Here is a 6,000-nt window from a genome sequence, read left to right as displayed (position 1 = left end):
AGCAGAGGAAAGTAAAACATATGGGGGGAACTGGCAAAAGTAAAACATTATAAGAGGGGCCAGATATGAGGTCATGGAGGAAGCTCTGGGTCGGCATTTAAAATAAGGGTGGGCTGAGAGAGATGAGAGTAGCAGCCATGCAGTTTGAAAGGGTGTAAAAGGGCTGCCCCATTGGCCATGAGGTCAGTAGGAAACGGCAGCCGTAGAGAAGGGTGGCCACAAGGGAGGCAGCCAGGAGGACGGAGCCATGAAGTAGGGGGATTCAGCCACAAGGTCTGGTGTGTAAGGAGGTGCCATGCATTTGGAGTAAGGAGATGCCATGCAGTTTTGGGTTAAGCTGGTGTGAGAAAGAGGAGACCCCTCTAAGAAACCTGCCTGGAGAACACAAGCATGTGCTTTTCTGGATTACGACATGGAGGCTGAGGAAAACATATCCCAGATCCCAAAGGAGAGAGATACTGCCAGAAGACGTGTCTCTGGAAACCCATGAGTGTGGGGAATGGAGAACTGTTTGCACAGTTGGCTTAAGAACAAAAAAGGATATGTGGTGACTTGGGGTATGTTTTCGGTTTATAGGTTGTTGGGGAGCAAGGGAAATACTGGGCCTCCTGGGAGAACAGGCCTATGAGCAGGAGTGCTTCCAGACCCCCCAAGGTTGGAATCCCGTAAATAAAAACCTGTTTCCTTCAACACTAATTGTTGGGTCATGCATCAAAGCGACACATGAACGGGCTCCAGTTTGCTCAGTTATAGGACAACCAGATTTCTAAATGTTAAAAAATAAATTTGGATGAATATTTCACTCCATATCCAAAGTTAACTCAAAATTGATCAAATACTTAAATGAAAGATCTAAAACTCTTACAAGAAAACGTAGGTGTAAATTTCCATGATCTGGATTAGACAACATTTCTTAAATATGGTACCAAAAGCACAAGCAACCAAGGGAAGATAAATGAATTGGACTTCACCAAAAGTAAAATGATTTGTGCAATAGAGGACTTTATCACAAAATTATAGAGATAAATCACAAAGGGGAGAGAATATTTCCAAACCATATATCTTATAATGGTCTACTATCCAGAATAGATAAAGAACTCTAAGTACAGAGGTGGTGAAAAAACAAGTATGATAGAACACCTCAAGGAAATGAGAAGGCTGAGAGATTATTCCCTTCTAACATGAAGAAGCAGGTTTGGGCTACAATAATAAATCTCTGGCAAGAGACAGTTGTCTGATAAGAGAGAAAGAAAATACGGTCAGAACAAATGCTGAGAGAAGTGAGGATTTACCTGGTACTGGCATTAGCTAATATCCTAGGAGGAACAAAAGAATAGAACACCCCAGCATGGACATAGGTGACAACATGAGCATTGGCTCGGGGTGGCTGGGGCGAGGAGATGATGGAGTTAGGTGAAAGTGGGGAAAGGGAGAAAAAGAAAAGGTGGGGACAGCTGTAACAGCATAGACAATAAACAATAAAAACTAAAAAAAAAAAAGAAAGAAAAAGAAAAGAGCATGCCATACTTGATACTTAATTTTAATTTTAATTAAATCTCTTGCTTATTTATTAAAACGATGGGTCTGGCCTTTATGATTCCTTTATGTACATCAGAAAGTTTTAGTAAACCTGGGAAAGTAACAACACGTGCTTATTAACTTCATGGCAAAAGGTAAAGTCTAAACCCCATGTTTTAAAAAGTAGACGGCAAAGAGTTAGCAGAGAGGATTGCATTTATGAGTATTTAGGGCTAGTATCTAAAACAAGATCTTTTTTCCATGAAAGCTGTATGGTATTCACTCATTCAGAAAACATTTAGTAAAAGACTACTGCCACGTGTCAAGCATGGCCCTTGTTCTCTGAGTACACAGCTGGGAACAGTCAAACCCCTGTTGTCCTGGAACTCACATTTTAGTTGGGGAGAGGCAAAAAGTAAACAAACAGCCCTTTTAAATAAAGAGGAAACATGAGAGTGATGAATGCTACACAGAGAAATCGAATACAGTGGTGTGACAGAGGGTGACCGACCGGGTAGCCACATTACTTGGAGACTTGTATTGGTAAGGAAAGTGCTAAAGACTGTGACAAATATTCATAAATGCACAAATTTCAGTGGATCCACAGTCACCTAATAAACCAACGGGTTGCGATACAGAGAAAGGTCCCCATGAAGTCACTCTGAGACATAGGTTAATGCTAACTTGGCCATATTCAACACTTGCCTTTCGAGCTAGCGCTGGGTAGCATAAAGGAAAAGGACATGGAGGACAGACGGTACATCAGAGGTGTTTGCATCCATGGCCTGGGAGCCACATGCAACACTTTTGCTGAGATTCTATTGGTTCATACTTAGTCACAGCTCTCCTCAGCTCTCTACCTTGAAACCATAAGAGAGACTAGAACGAGAGATGAGGTGACTTAATGGTGACTCGGACTAGAGTATACTTTGTATTTCCAGTAGAGATGGAGAGAAATGGGAACACATTCAGGATGACACTGAAGCTCTTCCAAAGACAGATACAAATTGGAAAATGATCTAGGCACAATTCATGAATACCGTACCGATCTTCTCCACACTTCTTCCGAACTGCTCCTTCCCCTTAGCTCATCCAAGTCGTGTGCCTTCACTGTAAAACTGTTTTATTAATTCTGCACCCAACTAACCTCCGTAGCCAGCTTTAATGTTATTTAACAACGTCAGGTGAGTGTGGCTTTTCCCCCAGCCGTTGATGCCCGATGGTCGGGTACTATCCCCTTTTGGAAACAAAAAGAACAAGGATTTCAAAGAAGAGCACATATAAAATAAATCCTCCCTCCAGTTCGGCAGTAAGGTTGGAGCTAAATCCGATGGTGAGAATCTCCGGCGACCAGAGGGCAGGGGGAAATGGAACCTATTTCAAGCACATGTGACAGTCATGACTCATAATGGGAATCTGGGTCAGCATTTGCAGCTGGGGAAGCACCAGGAAAAGATGACTTTTATTATAAAATTGTGTACTTAATTACAGCTCAAAGCTGGAGTAGGGGGGGAATGGCACAGCTGGAAGGGAAAAGCAAATTAATTTGTTGACTTTTAAAGCCCTCTTACAGTGAAATATGCCCCCTCCTGTTTTAACATCAAGTAATAACCGGAGAATTTTCTGAGTCGCCTCAAAGCAAGAGTGGGCGTGATGCGATATAACAGCAAATCACTAACATTAGGTGCTTCCTCAGGCTTGGGAACTGTGAAAGCTTCAGGCCAATGGGTCTTTTCCTAAAGTAAGAGAAGCCTGGCCAGCAGTCAGGATCATTTTCCTTAACAGGCACTATCACCTCCAGAGAGAATGATGCTCTTGTAAATATGTCCATGATTTTATGCTGAGCTCGATATTGATGATGTGCCCCCCACCCCCCACCCCCCGGAGAGACACCTGAGGGACAGAGCTGGTAACTGCCTACGCAGGAAACAAAGACATTAAAACAGACATTAATGTTTCAAGGCATAGCATGTTACTTATAAAATAACCCAAGGGGCATAAAAACCTGTGCAACTTTCACAATAACTAGGCTGTGTCTTTTCTGACCATGGCTTGCACAGGCAATGAAGAGCAAAATAAGGCTTCTATCTTCAAAGGCCAGAAATCTAGGCGAGCCTAAAATATATGGATACTTTAATAAGGAATTAGTAATCAGAGTTATCTCCAGGAAAGAGAGAAAATATGATTTGATGGGTATCTTAAAGGGAGTAGGATCTGATAGGTACAGACCAAGAGTTTAGAATCCTAAAAGAAGATATTAGTTGAAAGCAAAATATAAAAGTGGTAGACAGGAGCCTTGTTAATAATTATTTTTTAAATAACAAGATTCAAAGGATCTGAGCATTAATTAGAATTCTGTCACTGAATATATGTGAAGATTCACATACGTCAAGAAAAATAAAATAGTACATTTGAAACTACTATAACATTTTATGCTCCCTGAAATATACTTTAACTCTTTAAATAACAATAAAGAGAGGGAAAAAATCTACATTTAATTTTGTTGATTAGTTCTAATTTTATCTTATTTTACATTAGGACCCTAGGTAATGTTCAAACTTTAATTGTTCCTTTATAAGCATTTATTGAGAACCTGGAATGCAGAAGACACTGTGCTGAATATTGCCACTAAACCCACATTTGCTAGTGCTTTTATATAGGGTGATATATATGTGTGTGTGTGTGTGTGTGTGTGTGTGTGTGTGTGTGTGTATCTCCAGTCTGAAGCCATCCTATTTTAACATGTTAAGTCCTAAGTAATTTCTAACCATTTATATTTGGTTTATCAGATGATGGATTCTGGTATCATAGACTTCTTAAGTTGCTAATATATTTTAATTAATGCAAATGATTTGCAAATATTTATCATGTTCAGACCTTCTTTGGTGTTGATATGAAGTGTGGAATGATAGAATCGACAGTAACTGAGCAGCCAGCCAACTCCCTCCCAGACCTGGTTCTCCCGCTATAAACTGGTTCCATGGATGTTCACAGGCTACTTAGCTTCTGGGCCTTCCTGCACTAGAAGGTGAGTCAGTGGTCTAGACCATATTTTAGTTCTTTATATCTATAAAGACTATGGTTTTTATGTGTTTCGAAATGGTAGCAATGTATCATGTGTATTTCTGGTCTCATCACATGCCCAGGCTTTGAAGCCTGGGCAATAATTCTTCTTGCAAATACAACATCATACTCTGACTTCTAGATGTGACAGTGACAGATGTGGAGCTGTCACACTATCACTGAGATAGTCCTGGCTTTCTCTTTCAGCAGAAAATTAGGGTCAGACTTCTACCAAAGAATGAGGGAAGCCACAAATGCAGCAGTCATTCTAACTCCTCTACATACAACCATTGTCATTCCTAAACCTAGGCATAGAGCTTGGAAACGCAGTGTGGACACGAAGGCCTTCCATGTACTAGGTAAGGTTGGTATCCAATTCTGGTATCTGCAGCTTGCCAGAATAAGCAAAAAGCAGTTCACCAAATAAGTGTCCAATGTATCTAGGGTTCAAATCTAATGTTGAGCATAACACATAAGTTTCATCAAAAAGATGTGTTTCTAGAACATCAGAACACAGTGGTCTAAAAGCACCACAGATCTCAAAGACAAGAATAAATAAGTGGCAATACTATTTAGAGCTAACATTGCTTCGCATTTATTGTGTCCAGCCCTGTTCTAAGCTCCTTCAATCTATTAACTTATTTAACACATTTAATCCTCACAACATACCTTTAAGGAAGGTGCTATTATTATCCACATTTCACTGATACTAAAACTAAGTAACAGAGACATCCAATAACTTTCTCATGATCATACACCTAATAAGAGGCAATAATGCTTTTCAAATTAACACCCTGGCTCAGAAATCCAGACATTTGATCACCTACTATGCTACTCCTGCATAGCTATTGGTATGAAATAAAGTATCAATAAAACAACAGCTACGGGCCAGTAGATTGCTGGGCATGTCACTGATGTCCATAAGATTCTTGCTCCAAACCATGCCCACCCCACAACCCCTTGTCAATGAATATTCAGGAAATCATAAAGAACTCCAAAGAAGCATAAAAGGCAAGCCTTTCCATCAAGAGACTGCAGTTGCATTTGGCGACAATATAGGCATATGAAAGCAAACTGCTGCCCCAGACTGCTGGGTATGAGCCTGAACTGAACAAGCAAGAATGACTAAAAGGCAGAAAAAAGAGGAGAGAACACACATGTCTTCATCAATGTCCCTGAGATAGTGCTGGAAAACTAGGAACTTGTCACGTCTTTGAGCTAAGGCACTATATAAAAATACAAATATTATACACACAGGCTGATACATTAAATTGTCATTGGGAACAAATCAGCTCGTTTTGGCTGGTCATTTGCTTTACTTGTCCTATTAGCAGATGTGGCATTTCCCTGAAGGATGCCTCCAATGCAGGTGAGCCTTCATGGGCAGGTCCACATCAGAGCTTGAGTATCTGGCAATAA

This window comes from Phyllostomus hastatus, unplaced genomic scaffold (assembly GCF_019186645.2).
Source record: "Phyllostomus hastatus isolate PE091 unplaced genomic scaffold, TTU_PhHast_1.1 phas_contig_137, whole genome shotgun sequence".
In the NCBI taxonomy this organism is placed as follows: Eukaryota; Metazoa; Chordata; class Mammalia; order Chiroptera; family Phyllostomidae; genus Phyllostomus; species Phyllostomus hastatus.
The sequence above is the reverse complement of the archived record's forward strand: the minus strand, read 5'-3'. Positions refer to the sequence as shown.